The sequence below is a fragment of the Hyla sarda genome, chromosome 8 (genome assembly GCF_029499605.1).
Source record: "Hyla sarda isolate aHylSar1 chromosome 8, aHylSar1.hap1, whole genome shotgun sequence".
Taxonomy (NCBI): domain Eukaryota; kingdom Metazoa; phylum Chordata; class Amphibia; order Anura; family Hylidae; genus Hyla; species Hyla sarda.
The window spans coordinates 193,400,234-193,428,012 of record NC_079196.1 but is presented as its reverse complement, the minus strand read 5'-3'; the positions used below and the strand labels follow the sequence as shown (position 1 = coordinate 193,428,012).

The 27,779-nt window shown below is 46.0% G+C and overlaps 1 protein-coding gene across 2 annotated transcripts in view; it reads left to right on the top strand.

Moving 5' to 3' along the window:
• Window positions 1–27,779, top strand: part of IL21R (interleukin 21 receptor) — a 149,093-nt gene that overhangs the window by 72,286 nt on the left and 49,028 nt on the right. Inside the window, exon 1 of one of the 2 annotated variants that reach the window (XM_056535842.1) lies at window positions 136–425. The exons of the other annotated variant lie outside the window; for it this stretch is intronic. The gene's annotated coding sequence lies outside the window, so the exon portion shown is untranslated. Of the gene's footprint in view, window positions 1–135; window positions 426–27,779 lie in introns of those variants that run through there. 2 annotated transcript variants of the gene reach the window in all.

Genomic DNA, 27,779 nt, shown 5'->3' with positions numbered 1-27,779 from the left:
CACAATGGCTGATAACAGGGAACAGTAGAATATATACACTTCCTTAAACCACAAGGGCCCCTCACACCCGGCCTGGCATTGTGTTTGTGAAAAGAGAAAATGAAACCCTTCTTTACGGTCTGGTTGAGCAGAGGCCAGTGACTAAAAACACAACTAAACCCAACTAACAAAATAAAAAGTTCACTCGAGAGGGGAAATGCCATTGTCTCACAGGAAAGATTCCTCACACTGTATCACAAGACGGTAGATGTAAGAGACAATGAAGCCACCTCAGGAGCGGGGATAATAACCACAATAGTCAACTATCAGGAGTCTACAAAGGCCATTCCTATATTATGCACCGCGTGAGATGGGTATGTCGTCCTTTAAAAAGATGTGGGCGTAAAAGCGATTGATGGGCATCCACTTCCATCCTTCACCTAGAGGTAAGAATTCTCCAATTGTAAAACTAAAGTTTTCATAGTTAGTGGGGACCATAACGCTTATAAGGTTCTGGAGCTGAACTTGTTGGAAACAGCATAGATGAGTTTGTTATAATGTTGGGGACAAACAAAAATGAGCTTATCCGTGTATAATGGGCAATGACTGCAGCAGCAAAGAGTTACTACACCTTAATATAAAAATCATTTTATTTATATATATATATATATATATATATATATATATATATCCAACAAAGAAATGGCGCAGCACTCAAATGAAGTATCCAAAAGTAACTGTGAGATTATTCATCACATGTTACCAACAGCAACGTTTCAGCTCAACGCTAGAGCCTTTTTCAAGCATGATATATTGTAAATATATATATTATTATTGTATTATTATTATTATTATTATTAATAATAATATATTATTACTATTATTATTAATTTTTAATTATTCTTATTTTATTTTTGCTTCCCTGAAAATATGCAGATATTCCATAACATCAATATGATGTATTATTGCAGTGTTCCCCAACCAGCATGCCTCCAACTGTTGCAAAACTACAACCCCCAGGATGCTGGTTTGAAAATAATGTATTAGTCAATATAATATGATAATATCTGTAGTCACTAGGAATGTGAATTAGCAAGAATCTGGCGATACGATATGCATCACGGTACACATATGACAATACGATATACCCCAATATATCCCGATTCACAAAGACTATATATTGTGATTTTTTTTTTGCATGAGGCTGTATGAGGGCTTATTTTTTGCGTCATAATCAGTTTTTTTTTTGTATCGGTAGGATTTTGATATTGTTCTGACATTTTAATCTCTTTTTACTTTTTTTCTGGGATTTTATATTTTTTTAAAAGTGCATTTCTGTGTTTTCTTTTTGTTTACATTTACGTCATTTACCGTACGGGATACATAATGTTATATTTTAATAGGTCGTACAATTACCAATACGAAATGTTTATTTTAATTATGTTTACATGTTTTTATATAGGAATAGGTGGTGATTTGAACTTTTAATGTGGAAGGGGTTAATGTGTGTCTTTTAAGCTTTTATTGAAACATTTTTTTTTACACTTTATTAGTCCTTTAGGGGACTTTTAGGAGGAATCATTAGATTCCTCATACAGATCAATAGAGTTCTATTGAACTCCATTGATCTGATAGCTCTGAGATCCATTGATAGAGCTTTGTCCAGCCAGGCTCTATCAATGACAGAGCCCCGGACACCAGGAAGCAGAGGTAAGCCCTCTGGCTACCTCCCTCTATAGTGGGTGCCCCCCCCCCCCCCGATTGCGCTGCAGGGCGATCCACCCCACTAGCCCAACAGGGAGCATTCACAGGTCCCTTTAGACGTCGATGTGGTAATATAGAGAAAACGTGTCATCTGTAATTTTATTATTTTATTAATAAATATGATCCTTGCAAGGATCTTTTACTATTAACCTCTGCCTATGGTGTTTGAGCAAGCAGCGCTTGGAATCCGTTGGTCCCTTTTCTTCTATTTTCTTCACATTTAGATGTCGATGTCAGCTTTGACTGCAACAATCTAAAGGGTTAATAGCCAGCCACGGTGATCGCCGCATGCTGGCTATTAGCGGGGCCCCCAGCTACAGCTGAAAACAGCCGGGGGCTGCAGAGTACGGAGCGGGCTCGAGTAAGGAGACCATTCCATACACCCCTCTGAGCGCTGCCGCACTTGTCATGTCCTTCAGGTCCGGCCCTGCTTGCCCGAAGCAGGGCTAAGGACCTGAAAAATTCACCTGCGATAGGAACGCCACATCCCTGACTGTTTATAAAAGATCGATTCGAACATATTTTGAATCAATACTAGTATTGTCTAATGAAATATCCCGATATTTGACAGAATGGATTTTTTTTTCTGACACCTCTAGTAGTCCCATGGCCACATGCATCTGTAGTCACGTCAAATGCATCTATGTATACCAAAAATAGGGCAAATGTACAATTTCAGCAACTATTGGGAATTTGCTATTGTTTGCTGCATGTACAAGATGCCAACTGCGTTGTGTGAGGTTTATTTTTTTTGTGTTACTTACTATTTTGGTAAAGTAAATCCCTGTCCAGATGCACCATGCTCAGTAATGGACACCTCTGATCTCATATGTAGCTCGCACCAAAAACTGCGCCAGAAATGAGCCTCTTTGAATTAGAAAAGTCATCGGAAAAATAGGCATTCCTCTAGCTCCACCATCTTTTTTGGGAACTGAACCTCCGAATGTGAACATTTCACCCAAACAGTGTACATTCATAGTAAATGTACATAGTACATAGTAAATGTACATAGTACATAGTAAGTGTACCTGCCATACGCCAAACTTTGGAGCTTGGGAGGACAAAAATGAGGCGCTTAAAGGGGTACTCCCCTGGAAAACTTTTTTTTTTTTTATCAACTGGTGCCAGAAAGTAAAAAAAAAAAACATTTAATAAAAACAAGTGAAAACCTAATCGAAAAGTTATGGTTCAACTACAGCAAAACCACAAAGGGCTGACATACAAAATATATTTAAAAAACTTTTCAGTATACATTGGAGCAAAATTTACTATCCTTTAAAGAGGCACTCCCCTGGAAAACTTTTTTTTTATAAATCAACTGGTACCAGAAAGTTAAACAGATTTGTAAATTACTCCTATTTAAAAATCTTAATCCTTCTCGTATTTATCAGCTTCTATTTGCTCCACAGGAAGTTCTTTTCTTTTTGAATTTCCTTTTCAGTTTGACCACAGTGCTCTCTGCTGACATCTCTGTTCATTTTAGGAACTGTCTGGAGCAGGAGAGGTTTGCTATGGGGATTTGCTCCTATTCTAGACAGTCCCTAAAATGAACAGAGATGTCAGCAGAGAGCACTGTGGTCAAACTGAAAAGGAAATTCAAAAAGAAAAGAACTTCCTGTGGAGCAAATAGAAGCTGATGAATACTAGAAGGATTACATTTTTTAAATGGAAGTAATTTACAAATCTGTTTAACTTTCTGGTACCAGTTGATTTATAAAAAATTAAAAAAAAGTTTTCCAGGGGAGTGCCTCTTTAAAGAATAGTAAATTTTGCCCCAATGTATATTGAAAAAGCCCTTTGTGGTTTTGCTATAGTTGAACCATAACTTTTCGATTAGGTTTTCACTTGTTTTTATTAAATGTTTTTTTTTTGCGTAAGTGCCCCAGAAAACGCCACAAACGTGCCACACAACATTATTTGGTGAATTAAAAAAAATGCTGCAGCCAGATGTTAGCTGAAAGTACATGGGAATTTATGATACACCAAACCCACTTTATACTTTAGCGTTTTCCTTTCGCGTTTTTCCATTAGTGTTTTTACTCATCTTTGGAATTTTTCAATCGCGGTTTTTCCTAAATTTCTGCATGTTAAGACTATTGCTTTTTTTTTTTTTACAAAATCTTGACAGTTTTCTCCCAGGGAGAATAAAAGCACCATAAAAAAATGTCATGTGGGTTAAGCATTGGCGTTTTTTTTTTTTTTGGGGGGGGGGGAGGGGCATTTTTTCCCTCCCATTTCCTTAAAGGAGTAGTCCAGTGCTGACTCAGTGGTGAACAACTTATCCCCTATCCTAAGGATAGGGGATAAGTTGCAGATCGCGGGGGGTCCGACCGCTGGGGCCCCCTGCGATCTCCTGTACGGAGCCCCGACAGCACGAGGCGGCGGCCGACACGCCCCCTCAATACAACTCTATGGCAGAACCGAAGCGCTGCCTTCGGCAATCTCCGTCTCTGCCATTGAGATGTATTGAGGGGGCGTGTCGGCCGCCGCTTTGTGCGGGGGTCGACACCTGCTATCTGGGCGGAGAGCCGGGGCCCCGTACAGAGAGATCGCAGGGGGCCCCAGTGGTCGGACCCCCCGCGATCTCAAACTTATCCCCTATCCTTAGGATAGGGGATAAGTTTTTCACCAATGGACTACCCCTTTAATAGAAATTCTTTAGTCACATGATGAAAGAAGCACATGACTTGTCATGATAAAAAAGCAGGGGAAAAAAACGTAATTTCCAAACAATCCTGATTGGAAATTCTGTTTCATTCTTTTCAAGGGATTCTGCTGCACAGTACTGAGCACTCAGCAGATTTTAACAAGTCAAGTCTTAAAGCGGAACCAAGTCGGAAATGTACTGCTGTCTATGGAGACTGCACATTTCTGAGCGGTCCTAGCGCCGACATGTTCTGCCGGTGCTTACAGTTCTTGGATTGCCCACTCCGTGTGATCATATCCTGACATCTGTACACCTATGTGACCATCACATGACCAAGAGCTTTATCCTCCTTATGTCAGCCATTAAAGGGGTACTCTAGGGAAGTACATATAAAAAAAAAAAAAAAAAAAAAGCTCCAAAGCCACCACACTTACTGGGTATGTACCCTGTAAACCAGCTTGTTTGATATGCATGGCTCCTGTGGCCTCTGTTGTCTTCTCTGGCTGCTTGATATTCTTTGCCATCCTTTTCTCCCCTTGCCTACATCTCTCAGTAACCATTGCAGCTCTGCTCTGCTTCTCTGAGCTGTAGCAAGATATTTGATGTCTGATTGGCTGAGGCTGGACACACCTCCAAGTTCTCAGCACTAAAGCGAGCATGACTCATTAGTGCAGGGCACTGTGTCTCTCAGGAGGGTGGGGGCTGCTTTCAGAGAGGGATGTGGACAGAGACAGAGCAGATGGCTGGATGATGTAATTCCCTCACTCAATGCTTGTAAGTAACAACCAAAGAGGGGAAACTGTTCTATATAACTAATGAATGATATTTAGACAAATAGGTTGATGAGAGGGAATAGATGGGCCATGGTTTTAGTTCCCTGGAGTACCCCTTTAAGATTACATTAAGTTTTAACACCTTTTACATGGGAAAAAAAATAGTGTTTACATATGTTAGGGGTTACAAAAAAAAAAAAAAAAGTGCACAACATTTCAAGCTGTAATATCTATTCCAGTGTTTCCCAACCAGTCTTTGGCTGGCTGGGAGTTGTAATTTTGCAACAGCTGAAGGCAGCCATGGTTGGAAACACTTCTCTATTCCCCTGATATGCAGTTTATATACTACTCCTAGTTTCAGACTTATCTCATGTGGGGGTGTCGTTCCCAGTAATATACGCTAGATGTGAGGTCTCTGAATGCGGAATGCTTCTACTCTCACTAGCTCTCATGTATGAACACAGCTTCATTCCTGCAGTGACGCGGCATATCCTATAGCTTGTGCTAACAGACTCTGATGCTGGGGAGTGTGCGATTCCCCCTCCCTTCCCCTGCAGAGTCTGCATTGAGTCCTTTCCTCCCCACCTACGCGGACCCAAGTATAATCTGTGTGCACAGCCCCCCTCTGCTGCTCTAACACTTCTGGTAAACATAGAGGGAAGAAAAAACTCAAAAAGTGCTGAGTGAAATTATTACAAACGCCACATAATATGATGACCCAAGGGGTTTATATTTACTGGTACTTTTGGTTTTTATATTGAGTAAAAAGAACACATTGTGGCACGCCATATCACTATTGTAGCATGGTTCTGTACAGAGCTGAGAGGCTTCGTACAGAGCCATAACGCTATACTATCGGAGTAACCCATGGCAACAGCATAGCGCTCCGCCACTTTGTTGTATATAAATGTAAAAATCAATAAGACTTAAAGAGGTGGTCCAGCCTCTTTAAGGCTAGGGCCACCCCCTCCCCCCAGAAATCCCCTGAAAGGGACTCACGCACTCCTTTGAGAGAGCCAGAGTCCGGTTCAGGAGATCGGCAGGGGGGGGGGGTTCCAACAATCGGAACCCCTGTGATCAAACACTTATTCCCTATCCTATATATAGGGGATAGGTTGTTTTTCGCTGGACCACCCCTTTAAAATGAAAACTACCAGCCTAATATTGTGAAGTTCCCCTTCTGAACTCTACAGGACTCTATGACCTCTGAAGGCATCCTTTGGTAACTTGAACAAATATGTCAGCATACCCTTTACATCTTGTAAATTGTGAAGTAGAAACTTCATAGATCAGACTTATTTTCCAGCACACCCCACAGATGCTTGGTACAACTCTTGTAAAGGTTGTCATCTTTTCCTACACCCATAACATATATATATCAGTTGCAGAAGATGTCTACTATGACATCTGCTACTATAACATCTGCAAGGATATGACAGTTTCTTAACTAGCCCACCATACAGACAGTCTGTGAGTTCTTTCTTATATTTATTTCCCCCTAGAGGTTTCATGTTTCCCTTCATTCAGTGTGTATTTATTTATATATATATATATATATATATATATATATATTCTGATAAGGTGGTAAGGAAAGGGTGTATTTCCTTTGCTCACCCTGAAGATTCTCTCACCTGCTTCTTAAATAATGAGGCAGCAGGTAAGGGAGGTGTATATAAGATGGACAACCAGTCTGGTCTGTGCTCTCCCTTGGAAACAGTATGCTGGCTGTTAGAGGGGGAGACACACGGGCCCTGTGTAGGTAACAAGCAGAAGGCGCTGCGAGTGGTCCAAGAAGTGGTGTGAACTGTGAGTAACAGGTTGCAGGAGACACATGTTTAACTGGCTGAGGGTAGCTCACCAGTTCGTAGTCAGGGCATGCAGATATGTGTAGTCAGTGACCAGACGGTCTAGGACTTTATTTTGTTCCTGTTTATGTTTTGTTTTACCTGCAACCTGTGGAAATAAAGCTGGCGAGGATCCAGACTTGTATGCGGAACTGTGGTCTGTGGTGTTTTTGTGAGGAACGTGTCCCATGGCAAGTGACCAGGACGATCCCAGAGCTAATCCCCAAGACGGTTCGTCACAATATATATATATATATATATATATATATATATATATATAAAATAAACATACATGGAAGGACATTTTAGGAGACACTCATCATTGTGTGTCTTTGGAAAGTGTGTTTTGAAGTAATTTATTTTTGCGTTGGTTTTGCTTGATAAATTTGGCACATGTGAGCAAAAAACAATAAAATTACCGCAGAACACCATTTTGTAAGATTCCTCTTCTCCTTCTTAGTACAAAATAGGAAGAGGAATGGGAGATGCTTACATCATTGACAGCAAAGTGAAGCAGAACAAGGATGCAATATAAAACAACTGAAAGCCCCCATAAAGAGGTTGGCATATAAAGGGGCAACCTTAGACCCCATCGCTGTGCCCTTGGACTGATGGTACGTGATTCCCTGGTACATATAGTAATTGTTTTCCAAGATAAATTTCAGACCAGACCTTCTAAGGAAAGGAACATTGGGTGTCCATTAGGTCTTCATCCTCGCTCAAAAAGGATTTAACAGCGTTTTAACAAATCACGTAAAAAGCTTGGTAGCTGTACAATATATTTTTGTAAATATAAGTCAAATAAATGCGAAAGAGACCAATGATGGGTCTATCTAGGGTGCTGTCAGAGATTTATGTATTTTGGATAGAAAATAAAAGTATGCAATTGTTAACCATAAGAAAATTAAATTTGTTTTTGACTGGGATGGTTTGTCTATGTGCGTCCAAGAAAAAAAAAGTACTCTTTTTGTACATCAACAAAAGGGCTATTAACTCTTTGATAGTATTCTATATCTTCTAGGATATGTGTGGGCTCCTAAAGACCTCCTCTTTATCTGCAGATCTGAAGGCAAGGTCCTGATTTTTTGGGAGTTTCTTCAGGGCTTCTTGTTCCCGTATACTCAGGCTGGATTTTTATATAGAGAGACCACTCGGTAGATTGTTAAATTTGTGATATATGATTTCATGGAGCGTACTGATGAACTGTCCCCGTGTATGTACTGGGTATAAAGATGAGGGAGCTCTAGCATCGGGTGCATGTGCCTCTGTTTTTCGTTTGCCATGATCTTAATTTGTCTGTGTCATATTGAAAAAACTTTTTAAACTGATTTCTGGGTAAATTTATGCAGATCCAAAAAATAAATTAGAAAATAGATGGGGAGCTGCACACTATAAGTGTATATTTGTATAATTAACTGGGCCGAGGTACTGGGATGCACTTTACCCGTAGTGCCAAAAAGCTAATAGTGAAAAATTGGAAAATTCAGACCTCTAGGCACAGTTAGTATTTTGTGCACGTATATTGGGGAATAATACGACTAGAGATGTGGCTGGTATCAAAATATATTATACTTTAAGTCGTTTAAAATAGGATGAAATCTCTGAGCATAGCCCTTGCTACAGAGACAGTAGTTGGCATAATATATTTTATGTTAAAAGCAGTTTATCATATTATGGCATAAATAATAGTTTTAAAATAGTGGTTTCCAGTCTTGACAAGAATATAATGTAATAAAAATGGTTGCAGCGCTCGAAATATACAGTTTGTGGGTGACACAGTTATAGTCTATTGTATTAGTAGAATAGCGGTGTGCAGGTTGACACGGGTGCTGGTGCTCACAGCGCACCTGGACTGATGGAAAATACCTGCCAATCTTCTTTTGAGAGTTTGTCCCGTCTATGGTGAAGAATTCTTGACACGTAGGTCTATTAGACAGATGGCTCGGAGCTGCGTCCGGCCCTGGATAGGTGAGTCGCCGGCAGGGCCGGACTGGGGGTTAAAACCAGCCCTGGAAATAATTGCAGACCAGCCCCACAGCATCGCGTCAGCCATCGGTAGCCACGCCTAGATTTATCCCTTTACAGTATATATATTTGTTTTTTTTCCTCTATATATATTTCGAAGAAATAAATTGCTACTGTATTTCACTATGCTGAAGCAATTTATATGTGTCAATTTTCCATGCATTATAATACTGAATATGTCTATATAAGTCATACATTTACCAAGTAACAATAGTATGGGAGGAAAGGAAATATTACCATCACACTGTAACTGACCAAGTCCTCTATACTTAGACTGATATTAACAATAATGGCACTATAAAAGGAGGAATATTATCACCATACATATTACCATCATACGGTTACTGGCCAAATCCTGTATACTGACCAATATTACCAATAATACCAGTATACAAGGAGGAAAATTATCACCATTTATATTACCATTATACTGTTACTGACTAAATCCTGTATGCTGTTACGCCGAGCGCTCCGGGTCCCCGCTCCTCCCCGGAGCGCTCGCTACACTTCCCTCACTGCAGCGCCCCGGTCGGTTCCACGGACCCGGGGCGCTGCGTTACCACCTCCGGCCGGGATGCGATTCGCGATGCGGGTAGCGCCCGCTCGCGATGCGCACCCCGGCTCCCGTACCTTACTCGCTCCCCGTCAGTTCTGTCCCGGCGCGCGCGGCCCCGCTCCCTAGGGCGCGCGCGCGCCGGGTCTTTGCGATTTAAAGGGCCACTGCACCGCTGACTGGTGCAGTGGTTCCAATTAGTGTTTACACCTGTGCACTTCCCTATATCACCTCACTTCCCCTTCACTCCCTCGCCGGATCTTGTTGCCCTAGTGCCAGTGAAAGCGTTCCTTGTGTGTTCCTTGCCTGTGATTCCAGACCTTCTGCCGTTGCCCCTGACTACGATCCTTGCTGCCTGCCCCGACCTTCTGCTACGTCCGACCTTGCTTCTGTCTACTCCCTTGTACCGCGCCTATCTTCAGCAGCCAGAGAGGTTGAGCCGTTGCTAGGGGATACGACCTGGTCACTACCGCCGCAGCAAGACCATCCCGCTTTGCGGCGGGCTCTGGTGAAAACCAGTAGTGACTTAGAACCGATCCTCTAGCACGGTCCACGCCAATCCCTCTCTGGCACAGAGGATCCACTACCTGCCAGCCGGCATCGTGACAGTAGATCCGGCCATGGATCCCGCTGAAGTTCCTCTGCCAGTTGTCGCTGACCTCACCACGGTGGTCGCCCAGCAGTCACAACAGATTGCGCAACAAGGCCAACAGCTGTCTCAACTGACTGTTATGCTACAACAGTTACTACCACAGCTCCAGCAATCATCTCCTCCGCCAGCTCCTGTACCTCCTCCGCAGCGAGTGGCCGCTTCTGGAATACGACTATCCTTGCCGGATAAATTTGATGGGGACTCTAAGTTTTGCCGTGGCTTTCTTTCCCAATGTTCATTACACTTGGAGATGATGTCGGACCAGTTCCCCACTGAAAGGTCTAAGGTGGCTTTCGTAGTCAGCCTGCTGTCTGGAAAAGCCCTGGCTTGGGCCACACCGCTCTGGGACCGCAATGACCCCGTCACTGCCTCTGTACACTCCTTCTTCTCGGAAATTCGAAGTGTCTTTGAGGAACCTGCCCGAGCCTCTTCTGCTGAGACTGCCCTGTTGAACCTGGTCCAGGGTAATTCTTCCGTTGGCGAGTATGCCGTACAGTTCCGTACCCTTGCTTCAGAATTATCCTGGAATAATGAGGCACTCTGCGCGACCTTTAAAAAAGGCCTATCCAGCAACATTAAAGATGTTCTGGCCGCACGAGAAATCCCTGCTAACCTACATGAACTCATCCATCTTGCCACTCGCATTGACATGCGTTTTTCCGAACGGCGTCAGGAGCTCCGCCAGGATATGGACTCTGTTCGCACGAGGCGTTTCTTCTCCCCGGCTCCTCTCTCCTCTGGTCCCCTGCAATCTGTTCCTGTGCCTCCCGCCGTGGAGGCTATGCAGGTCGACCGGTCTCGCCTGACACCCCAAGAGAGGACACGACGCCGCATGGAGAATCTCTGCCTGTACTGTGCTAGTACCGAACACTTCCTGAAGGATTGTCCTATCCGTCCTCCCCGCCTGGAAAGACGTCCGCTGACTCCGCACAAAGGTGAGACAGTCCTTGATGTCTACTCTGCTTCTCCACGTCTTACTGTGCCTGTGCGGATGTCTGCCTCTGCCTTCTCCTTCTCTGCTGTGGCCTTCTTGGACTCTGGATCTGCAGGAAATTTCATCTTAGCCTCTCTCGCCAACAGGTTCAACATCCCGGTGACCAGTCTCGCCAGACCCCTCTACATCAATTGTGTAAACAATGAAAGATTGGACTGTACTATACGTTTCCGCACGGAGCCCCTTCTAATGTGCATCGGATCTCATCACGAGAGGATTGAACTGTTGGTCCTCCCCAATTGCACTTCTGAAATCCTTCTTGGACTTCCCTGGCTTCAACTCCATTCCCCAATCCTGGATTGGTCCACTGGGGAGATCAAGAGTTGGGGGCCCTCTTGTTCCAAGGACTGCTTAAAACCGGTTCCCAGTAAACCTTGCCGTGTCCCTGTGCTTCCTCATGTAACCGGTCTCCCTAAGGCCTATATGGACTTTGCGGACGTTTTTTGCAAAAAACAAGCTGAGACTCTACCTCCTCACAGGCCTTATGATTGTCCCATTGACCTCCTCCCGGGCACTACTCCACCCCGGGGCAGAATCTATCCTCTGTCCGTCCCAGAGACTCTTGCCATGTCTGAATACGTCCAAGAAAATTTAAAAAAGGGCTTTATCCGTAAATCCTCCTCTCCTGCCGGAGCCGGATTTTTCTTTGTGTCCAAAAAAGATGGCTCTCTACGTCCTTGCATTGACTACCGCGGTCTTAATAAAATCACGGTTAAGAACCGCTACCCCCTACCCCTCATCTCTGAACTCTTTGATCGTCTCCAAGGTGCCCATATTTTTACCAAACTGGACTTAAGAGGTGCTTATAATCTCATCCGCATCAGAGAGGGGGATGAATGGAAAACGGCATTTAACACCAGAGATGGACACTTTGAGTATCTGGTCATGCCCTTTGGTCTATGCAACGCCCCTGCCGTCTTCCAAGACTTTGTTAATGAAATTTTTCGTGATCTACTATACTCCTGTGTTGTTGTATATCTGGACGATATCCTGATTTTTTCTGCCAATCTTGAAGAACACCGCCAGCATGTCCGTATGGTTCTTCAGAGACTTCGTGATAATCAACTCTATGCCAAAATAGAGAAATGTCTGTTTGAATGCCAATCTCTTCCTTTTCTAGGATACTTGGTCTCTGGCCAGGGACTACAAATGGACCCAGATAAACTCTCTGCCGTCTTAGATTGGCCACGCCCCTCCGGACTCCGTGCCATCCAACGTTTTTTGGGGTTCGCCAATTATTACAGGCAATTTATTCCACATTTTTCTACCATTGTGGCTCCTATTGTGGCTTTAACAAAAAAAAATGCCGATCCCAAGTCTTGGCCTCCTCAAGCGGAAGACGCCTTTAAACGACTCAAGTCTGCCTTTTCTTCGGCTCCCGTGCTCTCCAGACCTGACCCATCTAAACCCTTCCTATTGGAGGTTGATGCCTCCTCAGTGGGAGCTGGAGCTGTCCTTCTACAAAAAAACTCTTCCGGGCATGCTGTTACTTGTGGTTTTTTTTCCAGGACCTTCTCTCCGGCGGAGAGGAACTACTCCATCGGGGATCGAGAGCTTCTAGCCATTAAATTAGCACTTGAGGAATGGAGGCATCTGCTGGAGGGATCAAGATTTCCAGTTATTATTTACACCGATCACAAGAACCTCTCCTACCTCCAGTCTGCCCAACGGCTGAATCCTCGTCAGGCCAGGTGGTCTCTGTTCTTTGCCCGATTTAATTTTGAAATTCACTTTCGGCCTGCTGATAAAAACATTAGGGCCGATGCTCTCTCTCGTTCCTCAGATGCCTCTGAAATTGAACTCTCTCCTCAACACATCATTCCTCCTGACTGCCTGATTTCCACTTCTCCAGCCTCCATCAGGCAAACTCCTCCAGGAAAGACCTTTGTTTCTCCACGCCAACGCCTTGGGATCCTCAAATGGGGTCACTCCTCCCATCTCGCAGGTCATGCGGGCATCAAGAAATCTGTGCAACTCATCTCTCGCTTCTATTGGTGGCCGACTCTAGAGACTGATGTGGTGGACTTTGTGCGAGCCTGCACTATCTGTGCCCGGGATAAGACTCCTCGCCAGAAGCCCGCTGGTTTTCTTCATCCTCTACCTGTCCCCGAACAACCTTGGTCTCTGATTGGTATGGATTTTATTACTGACTTACCCCCATCCCATGGCAACACTGTTATTTGGGTGGTCGTTGATCGATTCTCCAAAATGGCACATTTCATCCCTCTTCCTGGTCTTCCTTCAGCGCCTCAGTTGGCTAAACAATTTTTTGTACACATTTTTCGTCTTCACGGGTTGCCTACACAGATCGTCTCGGATAGAGGCGTCCAATTTGTGTCTAAATTCTGGAGGGCTCTCTGTAAACAACTCAAGATTAAATTAAATTTTTCTTCTGCATACCATCCTCAATCCAATGGACAAGTAGAGAGAATTAACCAGATCTTGGGTGACTATTTACGACATTTTGTTTCCTCCCGCCAGGATGACTGGGCAGATCTTCTACCTTGGGCCGAATTCTCGTATAATTTCAGAATCTCTGAATCTTCCTCCAAATCTCCGTTTTTCGTGGTGTACGGCCGTCACCCTCTTCCCCCCCTCCCTACCCCCTTGCCCTCTGGTCTGCCCGCTGTGGATGAAATTTCTCGTGATCTTTCCACCATATGGAAAGAGACCCAAAATTCTCTCTTACAGGCTTCTTCTCGCATGAAGAGATTCGCAGATAAGAAAAGAAGAGCTCCTCCCATTTTTTCCCCTGGAGACAAGGTATGGCTCTCCGCTAAATATGTCCGTTTCCGTGTCCCGAGCTATAAGTTGGGACCACGCTATCTTGGTCCTTTTAAAGTTTTGTGTCAAATTAATCCTGTCTCTTACAAACTTCTTCTTCCTCCTTCTCTTCGTATCCCTAATGCCTTTCACGTCTCTCTTCTTAAACCTCTCATCCTCAACCGTTTTTCTCCTAAATCTGTTCCTCCCACTCCTGTTTCCGGCTCCTCGGACATCTTCTCTGTTAAAGAGATTTTGGCCTCTAAAAAGGTCAGGGGAAGAACTTTTTTTTTAGTAGATTGGGAGGGTTGTGGTCCAGAAGAGAGGTCCTGGGAACCTGAGGACAATATCCTGGACAAAAGTCTGATCCTCAGGTTCTCAGGCCCCAAGAAGAGGGGGAGACCCAAGGGGGGGGGTACTGTTACGCCGAGCGCTCCGGGTCCCCGCTCCTCCCCGGAGCGCTCGCTACACTTCCCTCACTGCAGCGCCCCGGTCGGTTCCACGGACCCGGGGCGCTGCGTTACCACCTCCGGCCGGGATGCGATTCGCGATGCGGGTAGCGCCCGCTCGCGATGCGCACCCCGGCTCCCGTACCTTACTCGCTCCCCGTCAGTTCTGTCCCGGCGCGCGCGGCCCCGCTCCCTAGGGCGCGCGCGCGCCGGGTCTTTGCGATTTAAAGGGCCACTGCACCGCTGACTGGTGCAGTGGTTCCAATTAGTGTTTACACCTGTGCACTTCCCTATATCACCTCACTTCCCCTTCACTCCCTCGCCGGATCTTGTTGCCCTAGTGCCAGTGAAAGCGTTCCTTGTGTGTTCCTTGCCTGTGATTCCAGACCTTCTGCCGTTGCCCCTGACTACGATCCTTGCTGCCTGCCCCGACCTTCTGCTACGTCCGACCTTGCTTCTGTCTACTCCCTTGTACCGCGCCTATCTTCAGCAGCCAGAGAGGTTGAGCCGTTGCTAGGGGATACGACCTGGTCACTACCGCCGCAGCAAGACCATCCCGCTTTGCGGCGGGCTCTGGTGAAAACCAGTAGTGACTTAGAACCGATCCTCTAGCACGGTCCACGCCAATCCCTCTCTGGCACAGAGGATCCACTACCTGCCAGCCGGCATCGTGACATATGCCAGTGTTTCCCAACCTTTTTAGACTCGGGGCACCCCTCCAAAAAAAAAAATTTCACGGGGCACCCTGACCGAAGTTGACGAGCAAAAAAAATAAATAAAATAATGTTTAAAAAAAAAGCTGCAATGCACACAAATTCCAATATCTATTTATCAGTGGGTATGTAGTTTAAAGTGCTGCTTTATACACTCACCAATGACGTCTTCTCTGATCAGTGTCGTTCATCTGGTCCGGACCGTCCTGACCATTTCTTCCAGCCACAACTCTTCACCGTTAAACCTGCAAAACAAATCTATTAGGCTCCGCACTTTACCAGCATCAGCCTCCAGATTCCCCTGGAGGGGTGTAGGGGGGGGGGGTTTACAGTGGTGGCAGAGGGGTGTAGAGGAGTGTACATGGGTGACAAAGGGGTGTACATGGGTGACAGAGGGGTGTAGAGGAGTGTACAGTGGTGGCAGAGGGGTGTAGAGGAGTGTACATGGGTGGCAGAGGGGTGTAGAGGAGTGTACATGGGTGACAGAAGGGTGTAGAGGAGTGTACATGGGTGAAAGAGGGGTGTAGAGGAGTGTATATGGGTGACAGAGGGGTGTACATGGGAGCTAGGTGTGTAGGAGTATATGGGGGTGACAGAGGGGTGTAGGGGGGTTTACAGTGGTGCCAGAGGAGTGTACATGGGTGACAGAGGGGTGTAGAGTAGTGTACAGTGGTGGCAGAGGGATGTAGAGGAGTGTACATGGGTGGCAGAGGGGTGTACATGGGTGACAGGGGGAGTCAGGGGTGACAGGGGTGGACAGGAGTGACAAGGCGGTAACAGGGGGGACAGAGGGGTGTACATGGTGGCAAAGGGGTGTAGAGGAGTGCACATGGGTGACAGGGGGTGTAGAGGAGTGCACATGGGGGACAGGGGGTGTACATGGGTGACAGGGGTGTAGAGGAGTGTACATGGATGTCAGAGGGGTGTAGATGGGTGGCAGAGGGGTGTAGATGGGTGACAGAGGGGTGTAGATGGGTGTGCATGGGTGACATAGGGGTGTAGAGGGGTGTACATGGGTGACAGAGGGGTGTACATGGGTGTCAGAGGGGTGTAGAGTAGTGCACATGGGTGACAGGGGGTGTAGAGGAGTGCACATGGGTGTAGAGGAGTGTACATGGGTGTCAGAGGGGTGTAGAGGAGTGCACATGGGTGAAAGGGGATGTACATGGGTGACAGGGGTGTAGAGGAGTGTACATGGGTGTCAGAGGGGTGTAGAGGGGTGTCAGAGGGGTGTAGATGGGTGGCAGAGGGGTGTAGATGGGTGGCAGAGGGGTGTAGATGGGTGTGCATGGGTGACAGAGGGGTGTAGAAGACTACATGGGTGACAGGGGGCATCAGGGGTGGACAGGAGTGACAAGGTGGTAAGGTGGATGACAAAGGGACAGAGGGGTGTACATGGGTGATAAGTATGTGGTCAGAGGGGTGGACAATGGGGGGTGAACATGGGTGACACGAGGATGGACAGGGATGACAGAGGGGTGGACAAGGGTGACAAGTGGTTAAAAGAGGGGTGGACAGGAGTGACAAAGAAGGGTGGACTGGGTGACAGAGGGGTGAATGGGCGGGGTGGACATAGGTGACAGGATTAGACTGGGGGGTGGTCAGAGAGATGGAGAGGGGAGGGGGAACATGGGTGACAGGGGGATGGACAGGTGTGACAGAGGGGTGGCCAAGGTGGACAGGGGAGATATGGGGGTAAACAGGGATGACAGAAGGGTGGACAAGGATGACAAAGGGGAATAAAAGAGGGGGGGCAGAGGGGTGAATAGGGGGATGGACATGGGTGACAGGGGGTAGACTGGGGTGAACATGGGTGACATGGATGGACAGGGGGTGGACAAAGTGGACATGAATAACAGGAGGATGGACATGGGTGAGGGGGATGGACATGGGTGAGGGGGGGGGATGGATATGGGTGAGGGGGGTGGACATGGGTGAGGGAGGGAAGGACATGGGTGAGGGGGGGATGGACATGGTTGAGGGGGGGATGGACATGGGTGAGGGGGGATGGACATGGGTGAGGGAGGGATGGATGGACATGGGTGAGGGATGGATGGATGGACATGGGTAAGGGGGGATGGAGATGGGTGAGGGAGGGGCGAATGTATATGGGTGAGGGAGGGGAGGATGGACATGGGTGAGGGAGGGGGGATGGACATGGGTGAGGGAGGGGGGATGGATATGGGTGAGGGGGGTGGACATGGGTGAGGGGGGATGGACATGGGTGAGGGGGGGGATGGATATGGGTGAGGGGGGTGGACATGGGTGAGGGGGGATGGACATGGGTGAGGGGGGGATGGACATGGGTGAGGGGGGGATGGACATGGGTGAGGAGGGGGGGATGGACATGGGTGAGGGAGGGGAGGATGGACATGGGTGAGGGAGGGGGGATGGACATGGGTGAGGGAGGGGGGATGGATATGGGTGAGGGGGGTGGACATGGGTGAGGGGGGATGGACATGGGTGAGGGGGGGGATGGACATGGGTGAGGGGGGGATGGACATGGGTGAGGGAGGGATGGATGGACATGGGTGAGGGAGGGGGGATGGACATGGGTGAGGGAGGGGGGATGGACATGGGTGAGGGAGGGGGGATGGACATGGGTGAGGGAGGGGGGATTGACATGGGTGAAGGAGGGGGGATGGACATGGGTGAGGGAGGGGGGGATGGACATGGGTGAGGGAGGGGGGATGGACATGGGTGAGGGAGGGGGATGGACATGGGTGAGGGAGGGGGGATGGACATGGGTGAGGGAGGGGGGGGATGGACATGGGTGAGGGAGGGGGGGATGGACATGGGTGAGGTAGGGGGGGATGGACATGGGTGAGGGAGGGGGGATGGACATGGGTGACGGGGGGATGGACATGGGTGATGGAGGGGGGATGGACAAGGGTGAGGGAGGGGGGATGGACATGGGTGAGGGAGGGGGGATGGACATGGGTGAGGGAGGGGGAGGGGGGATGGACATGGGTGAGGGAGCGGGGATGGACATGGGTGGGGGAGGGGGGATGGTCATGGGTGAGGGAGGGGGGATGGACATGGGTGAGAGGGGGGATGGATATGGTACAGTACCTTAAGAAAGCCATTTTTCTTCTTCGTTCTTCCCCTCTCTGGCAGGGCACCGACTCAGGGCTCCGGCGGGGCAATCATTCATGTCGCCGCAGGGGGGAGGGGAACGCTAGGGCACGGGTCACTACACTGGCCCGGAGCAGCTTCCGCACACTTCACCCTCTCTGTGCCGCAGGGGGGAGGGGGAAGCTAAGGGACGCTGGGGGGCGTAGGGGTACGCTGAGGCCTATAACAGCAGCCCCTGATCATGTGACTCCGACTCCTCCATGTTACTGATCAAATGACGGTGACATCATCGCAGGTCCTGTTAGCCTCACAGCGCACACAAACTTCCCTCCCCCTGCGGCGCTGGGAGGGAAATAAATAAAAAATAAAAAATCAGGGTTGGGAATCACTGCGCTCTGGATGCGCAGGTACTTGGTAGAGTGGCGGGGCTGGGAGCCTACAGCTCAAAGCTCCCCCTCTCTGTGGCTGCTTCACACAAGGTCCTGACTTAGTGTCAGCACCTTGTGTGAGTGAGCAGCCACTGTGTGGCCACACACGGGCCAGCCGGTGTAGTGCAGAAAACCAGCCCCTGCCGGCCCACTGTGTGGTCGGCCCACGGGGAATTTTCCCGGTATCCCGCTAGGCCAGTCCGGCCCTGGTTGCCGGCAGCGAGGATTTGGGATAGCAGGAGTGGGGATTTGCAGAGCACTCACTGTGGCCGCATCCTCGTGCTGTGGCAGTTGCTCGCGGATGGTGGTCTTTTCTTTCAAAGAGATATTTCAAATGGGTTGGGTTTGTAAAATTACAGGTTAAAAATTGGTACAGAATCCTTGTATTCAGAGGGAGCTTCTTCCGCCACTTCTGTTTCTTTACTCTTTTTTTAAAACCTCTTCTACCTCTGATTCTTTTCTTTTTGTTTTTCCTTTTTTGACTCTGAGGTAAGATCTGTGCTATGGGAGGATTTTTCATTGCATGGCCCACCCCTAAAAATCTTGTATGTTTTCTGCTTCTACATGCTGCAAAGGGAGTGGATTCATAGGTAGAGTGGAAACGGTTTTCCTACTTGATGACAAAAAGAGTACCAAGGTGGCTTAGTTGATAGTATTGTCTACTATAATATTATCCATATTTCTCTCAGAATTGTTAATCATCTCAGAGTTCAGGGAATGGGGAGATTTATCAAAACCTGTCCAGAGGAAAAGTTGCTGAGTTGCCCATAGCAACCAATCAGATCGCTTCTTTAATTTTTCACAGGCCTTTTCAAAAATGAAAGAAGTGATCTGATTGGTTGCTTTCGGCAACTCAGCAACTTTTCCTCTCGACAGGTTTTGATAAATCTTCCCCTGAGAGTCTACAGATTCTGGCATTTCATGTACAGAGAGGTCTAATAATCCCTGGAGGAAGGGGACTGCATTCAAAGGGAAATGGTGACTTTAAGGGTACGTTCAGACGAGCGGATTTTTGCAGCGTATTTCGCTGCGGATCCGCCGCTGAAAGACCCTCTGTATTCTGCCTTTACATGTGCCTGCTCGGAGCGGCAATACGCCGCTACGAGCAGACACACTGTGATGTGCGAGTCGCCGCGCGCATGCACACTATACTCGCACATGGGTGGTGACTCGCACAACATTTCAGTGTGTCTGCACGTTGCAGCGTATTGCAGGCACATGTAAAGCCAGCATATAGAGGTCCTTCAGCAGCGGATCTGCAGCGTAAAATACGCTGCAAATCCGCTTGTCTGAACGTACCCTAAAGGAGAAGCCTTGCAGTGAGTTTTATAGCGCGGGAGGTCTGACTGCTGGGGCCGCCCACGATCTCTGCTCTCCCCAGGACTGGCGCGTCACCACCCCCACATGAAGTTGGGGCCGCCACGCCCCCTCTATATATCTCCATGGGTGAGCCATCTTCAGCTCTCCCATGGAGCTATATGGAGGGGGCCACCACCATGTCATGATTACCTTAGCACTGTGGCTAGCTGTTTGTGAACTAGTATTTCCTGTTTGACTTTTCTTTTTTTGACTACAAATCCCACAATTCCATCTTCCTCCCTCCCACACATCAGCCACCCCATCCATTGAAACATAAATGAGCTGCATCCATTCAAATCAGTGTGGTTTTCAATCAGGGTGTCTACAGCTGTTGCATTAGTTGCAGATTGATCCCTCCCCCACTGAAGCAGACAGGCTCCCTGTCATCAGCTGACTAGTGAGTGAGGTCTCGGCCACATTGCAAGCTGGGAAAAATCTGAGACAACAGTCATTTTGTATGCTGCTAAAAATAAATATTGGAGTGAAAATCACAGAAGAATTGTGAGAAAACCGTCACACACACAGGTACAGACACTGTATTATGAACTACACTAACTTTACAGCCCCTGTAGCATAGTCAAATAAAAAAAAATCCTGGAATACCCCTTTAATATTAGGTCTTTCCATTTTAATTTTGTATTAGTTAAAAATAATTTTTGTTACGTTTTTACTCTATTCCATTGGTCAATTTTTTAACCCTTGATGTTGATTTCAATCTTTCCCTTATGGATTTAGATTATTAGAGCCATACTTGGAAGTAGTTTGACCATTGGTGAATTCCTGGTGCCGATTCTTTTAAAAATCTATAGGGTTTCTCTGATTTTTTACGGCTTCCATAGAGTTAATAACAGGCGTCCCACAGTGAGAATCTGACTACAGTGTGTGAGGGTCTTTTTGTAAGGGCATTTGAACATTTGCACATTTGGTGCAATGAATGATATAGCATCATCATCGGTACATAGACAATTTAGTGTTTATCTAGAAAGGACCGAAAGATACCATCTCATTATTGCAGAAGAGCCAGAATAGTAATGACTGTAGTATACGATTTACTATCATGGCGGACAATCACTCAATAGAGTTCCTGAATCTCACCATTTCCCACTATGAAGAGAAATTTATCACCTCAAGGTTCTTTAAAAGCGTGGATACCAACAGCTAAATTGAATAGTTGAATGGTTGGAAAATGTACCATTACAATATAAACAGTGAGGAAGAATTGCACCAACAACAGTGATTATAAGAAACCAGCAGAATTTTTGAGGAAATGGTTCACAACTAAAAGATACCCAATGCAGCTGTTAACTAAAACCTACAAAAATACAAAAGGACTGCCACAAAAACAATGTCTACTTCCGAGACAAAAGAGACAATGGGAAAAAAAATGGGACCTGAATTTTATCACTACGTTCAGTAGCTCTTCTATATCCATCAGAAACATAATGAAGAAGAACTGGCATATCTTCTAGAAAGATCAAGAGATTTTTACCAAAATATCCATTACTCATTTTTCATAGAGCTCCTTCTCTAAAGGATATGTCTGGTAAAAATTACCTTATCCCCTATTTACAGGATAGGGGATAAGTAGTTGATCGCGGGGGTTTGACTGCTGGGCCCCCCAGTGGTCGCCGGAATCGGACCCGGTGTTCAGTGAGAAGCGTGCGTTGTAGATAGCATGCGCTCCTTTCATTTCCATGAGAGCGCCGAAAAGACCCAAGTACAGCTCTTGGGCGTCATCGGCACTCCCATAGAAATGAATGGAGCGCGTGAGAGCGCCGGGTCCCGTCCTGAAGATTGTGAGGGGCCCCAGCGGTCTGACCTCCTACGATCAGCTACTTATCCCCTATCCTGTGAATAGGGGATAAGTAAATTTTTGCTGGAATACTCCTTCAAAGCATATACTATCTCTGAGCCAACCAAAGCAGCACAAACAAGAGAATCGAAGAGCTCAGTGGGTAGTTTTCCCTGTGGCAAGAAGAGGTGTTTGTGCCGCAAAGAAATTCATCATAATTGTAAAACATTTTGTTCCAAAGCAACTGGGGAGAACATTGAACTTAAATATTATATCGCCTGTAAAAGAAAATATGACAATACTTTTTTATTCTTTTTTTGACCTTTTTTGAATTCCTTTTAAAAGGCTGACTTCTTGAAATATTCTTTTGTTTTTGCTGATTTGTATTGGTTTATTAATACATTTAGGAACTACTATTGAACCCAGCAATACTATTTATTATATTCTTCCTATTTCCCCCAAAAATATCCTATTGCTATTTGATATTCTATGTATACTGAAATGTTTTTTATGCATATTTTTATTCTTGATTTGGTTGTGTGAATAGACCGCAAGTGCCCTGCGGTTCTTTTTTCACTTCTCTTTCACTCATTTTATATTGTGGTAATGAACCTATATATATATTTCCATATAACCTTGAGGACTGCTATTCTTTTGCTTTTACAGTTTATTTTTTATTCCTTGGGGTATAGGAAATTGGCAGTAACCTTGGTTATTTTGCTAGCACAGTGAGCTTCACCCTATTCGTGTTATGTTTCCATTTGTATCTATTGGTAATATAATAGTACATGTCCCAGATAAGACACAGTGTAGGTAGTGCGAGACAACTAGGTTTCAGTATTGTTACCACGGCTCTTCTACCCCCCCCCCCCCCCCCGCCCCTGTTACTGATGACAGTCAGTTCGCTCCTCTGCGGCTCCTCATACTTTGAACGTGCCACTGGTATAGTATCGCTTTCCAATGCGGAAATAGGATGCCTTAGATCAGGGGTCTCAAACTCAAATTATCTGGGGGCCACTGGAGGTAGCAGCTGGGTGAGACTGGGCTGCATGCGTCCCTTACATATAATGCCCCCATCATGCGCCCCTCAACTTCCACCAGCAACCCCCCCATTCCCCCTACCCCCGTGTGGTAATAGCATGTGCTGATGGATGATGGGGGTGCTACTTCTGGGGGTTCCCCACATTAGGTAGGCAGCAGGTTCCCCACATTAGATAGGCAGCAGGTTCCCCACATTAGGTAGGTAGTAGCAGTTTCCCCACATTAGGTAGGTAGTAGCAGGTTCCCCACATTAGGTAGTAGCAGGTTCCCCACATTAGGTAGAAGCTGGTTCCCCACATTAGGTAGTAGCAGGTTCCCCACATTAGATAGTAGCAGGTTCCCCACATTAGGTAGTAGCAGGTTCCCCACATTAGGTAGAAGTAGATTCCCCACATTAGATAGTAGCAGGTTCCCTACATTAGGTAGCAGCAGGTACCCCACATTAGGTAGCATTGTCGTTCCCTCCACCCCCCCCCCCCCCACACACACACAGACAGACACACACACAGACACAAACACTCAGACACGACACTGCCTTAGATGGTGGGTCTGTGCCTGCTACTGGGATGGTATAGTGTACTTTAGTTTTGTATGGTATAATGTGTTTCGAGATCCATTTAGCAGAACTCATAACAACTAACAATTGTTTTATATTGTATCCTTGTTCCACTTCACCTTGCTGTCGCTAATGTAGTCTCTCCTGTTGCTCTTCATATTTTGTACTCCGAATCTGTATGTTATTGTTCTATGAACTGATCTACTGCTTCCATTGCATCTAGGTCAGTGGTTCCCAACCTGGGGTAGTTCTCCTGGCAGCATTTCTGTTATGGCGGCCGCAGCCACTGGTCACTGCTTCTTGAGTGGCCACAGCCCATGTTGTCTGATCTTGGCAGAGGGCCACTTTAAGAGAAATGAGTAGTGCCTGCTGGAATAAGCTGACATTGCTGCCTAGAGGATTGGAACAGGAGGACGGCTGAGAAAAAGCGCAGGCGCCGCATCATGAGCACTGAAGCAGGACAGAATGGGGGAATGTGGGGGCCTAAAATTATATGGAGGAACTGAAGGGGCTTACAACTATATGGGGCACAGAGGGTGCATACAACTATATGGGGGGTAGTATGGGGGTCTACAACTATATGGGGGCAGTGTGGGGGCCTACAGTATATCCATGTGGAGGCAGTGTGGGGGCCTACAATTATATGGGAGAAGTGCAGGGGCCCACAATTATAGGGGCACAGAGAAGGCATACAACTATATAGGGGCAGAGTTGGTGCCTTTAACTAAATGAGGGGGGGAAGCAGGTCATTTTGAAAATGATCTGCTTAAGGGTACTTGGGCACAAAAAGGTTGGGAACCACTGATCTAAGTAATATTTTGGCGTTAGTATTTTAGTATTTATGTTGCATGTATTGAGATACGGGGGGTACTGTAAGCATATTTTTTTTAAAAGAGCAAGGAGTGCAACATAATGAAGTAATACGTTTTAGCATTAGCATCTAGCGGTGCCTCAGTGCGGGCATGCATAGTTGTTGGTCACATTCCACCCCACTGCTGGTAATAACCATGATGGGTTTTAATTATTTTAAATGTGTTTTAAAATAATTTTTTTTTATTTTTATTAATCTATCCATGGTCTTTCTGCCTTTTTATGAATTTGTACTTGAGACTGAATAGAGTTCCACACATGTTGGTATATGTCTTTTATGTGTTTCTAAAAATCTTTATTATGTGGAGCATTATGATAAGTTATATTCTGTTTTATTCAATCACTCATTGTATCAGTCCGCTGTGTAAACATAGTCCTATGTCTGATTCTGCTCGTAACAAACTTTAACTAGTTCTAAGGATGCAGTTCTCTCTTTTCAGGTGCGTTCACACAAGCAGATTTTGTTTCAAACTCACAGTGGGTTTTCTGCAGCAAATTTAAAAGGGTCGGGCTCTCTGCAGCAAATTTTTGGCAGCGGAATCTCCACTGTGGTTTACTTCACAGGGATCTGCGGCAGATTTTCCGTAATGGAGATTTCGCTGCCAAAAATCTGCTGAGGACAGTCAGCGGAGAGCCCAGACCTTTCAAACTCACAGATGTAAACCTTCTGCGTGTTTGAAACAAAATCTGCTTGTGTAAACGCACCCTTAAAATATATCCTGATTGACATAACATTTACATGTTTGAGTATCCTGTGGATATATGTTTGGATTTTCATTTATTGTACCATGCACATTGCCTGGCAAAGGGCCTACTCTGTGTGCAATAACCAACTAGGTCCCCCAGATGCCACTGAAACAGCTCTGACCCAATGATCCCACTGAAGGTGTCCTGTGTTATCTGGCACTGAAATGTTAGCAACAGATCATTTAAATGACTTTTAAAGATTCTCTCTTTGTTTTTTGCCCCTGCTTTAAAGGGGAACTCCACCCCTAGACATCTTATCCCCTATCAAAAGGATAGGAGATAAGATGTCTGATCGTGGGGTTACCACCGCTGGGAACCCCCACGATCTCTGCACAGCACTCGGCATTCTGCATGGAGGCTGGGTTCCAGCGGCAGTGGTCGTGATGTCATGCCAAGCCCCCTCGTGACGTCACACCCCCTCCATGCTTATGGTTTTGTACTATTTTCCTGATTTCGTTTCTCTGAATACCCATGTGGCCGTGTTTCTGACTGAATTAACAACTCCTTTGTGTAGACACGAAGCTACTGTTTTATGTATATATCTATGGGACACACAAAGACTTGTGTTGTTAAAGCTCTTTTTTTTTTTGCGCCTCAAAGAGTGTTAACTGCGCCTCATTTTCAGAAGTACGTTTGGTCTTTTGAAAATTTGGGGCAAATAGCACATCATTTAATACCAAGTATTAACTGCGACACTTTGTGCACCAGAAAGTTGTGCTAAACTTTTGAAAATAAGGTGTTAATAGCACAAAAAGCTTAACCACCCCTCCTCCTTTATACAAGGCTATGTTCACACTTCAGAATGTCCACACGGAAAATCTCTGTGCAGACACTTCGGAGACTGCGGGCGCCAGTGCTAGGACCACAAGGGAATTACATCTCATAGATAGCATTGCATTCCGTGCAGAGTCCGCAGAAAAAATTCACAACTTCCTAGATCATACATGTGTCATACTCGTTTCTTCCTCACTAGTACTCCCTAGTTGGGTGAGTCCTCTGTGGGGGGAGTGAATCGGAGCTTATTTAAACCTGGTTTGTAGGAAGAGGAGTGGAGTAGAGGAACTGATTGAAAGGAAAGCAGAGGGACACAGAGAAGGGAGGAAGAGAAAAGGGATGTATAGGTCATCAATATAGCGGCCCTATCAGATCACAGATATATTGGATTTACTCGAATTATCAGAAAAAGTAATTATTTTCTGACACGCACCTGTATGTAGGTTGTCACGAAGCTGGTTTGTAGAAAGAGGAGTGGAGTAGAGGAACTGATTGAAAGGAAAGCAGAGGGACACAGAGAAGGGAGGAAGAGAAAAGAGATGAGAAAGCACAAAGAACCTGTGAGGAGCAAGACAGTTCCTGTGAGGTACTAGTTATTACACAGGGTTTGTTTTTGCAGCCTTCAGGAAGAAGACCAGCATTAAAGGGGTACTCCGCCCCTAGATATCTTATCCCTTATGGAAAGGATAGGGGATAAGATATCTGATCATGGGGGTCCCGCCGCTGGGGACCCCTACTATCTCTCCTGCAACACCCCCCTGTCATCTGCTGCACGGATCGAATGTCGCTCCATGCAGCAGATGACAGGGGGGTGTTGGCGGGACCACCAGAATCAGATATCTTATCCCCTATCCCTTGGATAGGGAATCAAATGTCTAAAGCCGGAATACCCCTTTAAGTCTCTTTTTCTAGTCTAACAAGGTAACAGTTGTCAAGGACCTCTTAGCAGTCCATGTACTTAGTGGACCATATTTCAGGTTAGGACCACTGGGAGCCAGCTGGTGATATCACATTGCCACCTTAGGGGCATTACATGTCAGGAATTAGGATGCCCACTGCCACTGTACAGGTTAACTCTTTGCCACCTGCTGTTACCTTGTTTACATTGGCACTGTACCTGGTTAAAGAATTGTGCCTCCATGTATGGTCTTTAACCTGCACCTGCAGACCACCAAGGTATAATCATCATCCCAAAAAGTATTGGTGCAGCCCCCTATTACTACTGCTGCTTGTGCCAAGAAGGTGTTCCCTGGGCCGGTGGTCCACTTTAGCTACTGTGACAACAGTCTCCTAGTAAAGATGTAAGGTAGGATCAAAACGTGTCCAGAGGAAAAGTTGCTGAGTTGCCCACAGTAACCAATCAGATCGCTTCTTTCATTTTTGAAAAGGCCTCGGAATAATGAAAGAAGCGATCTGATTGGTTGCTATGGGCAACTCAGCAACTTTTTCTCTGGACAGGTTTTGATAAATTTCCCCTTAGGTCCTTAGGATGTGTATGCAGTTGGAGAGTATGACAAAACAAACAAATGGAATAAGTCACCTCACCTTTCCCTTACTTGTAATTTTGGCCTAGAGTACTTCCAAACATTATTGCACAACATGTGATACTGCAGATACATCTCTGGTATTCTACTTTTAAGATTGTTGGAAGTACATTTATACTTGACAAGATGTACATGAAATAAAATAAATAATACATAATTAATATATTTGTGGATGTTAAACATGTGTATACTGTGTATATACTATGTGTATACAGTACACACATATTTATTATCATTCAAGCCAATGTGGCATTCCATCAGTTGTAGTGGAGGAAGTAGTAGTATTCAATAAAATGAGAATCAATGACATGAAAACAAAAACATATTAAATCTTGTAAAAGGTAACAATAAGGAATAAAGCCTAGGATGCGAGACAGGACAAATGAAAGGACGCAATGGAAGGAGGGGTGGTGAGCAAACATCCAGTTTATTTTTAT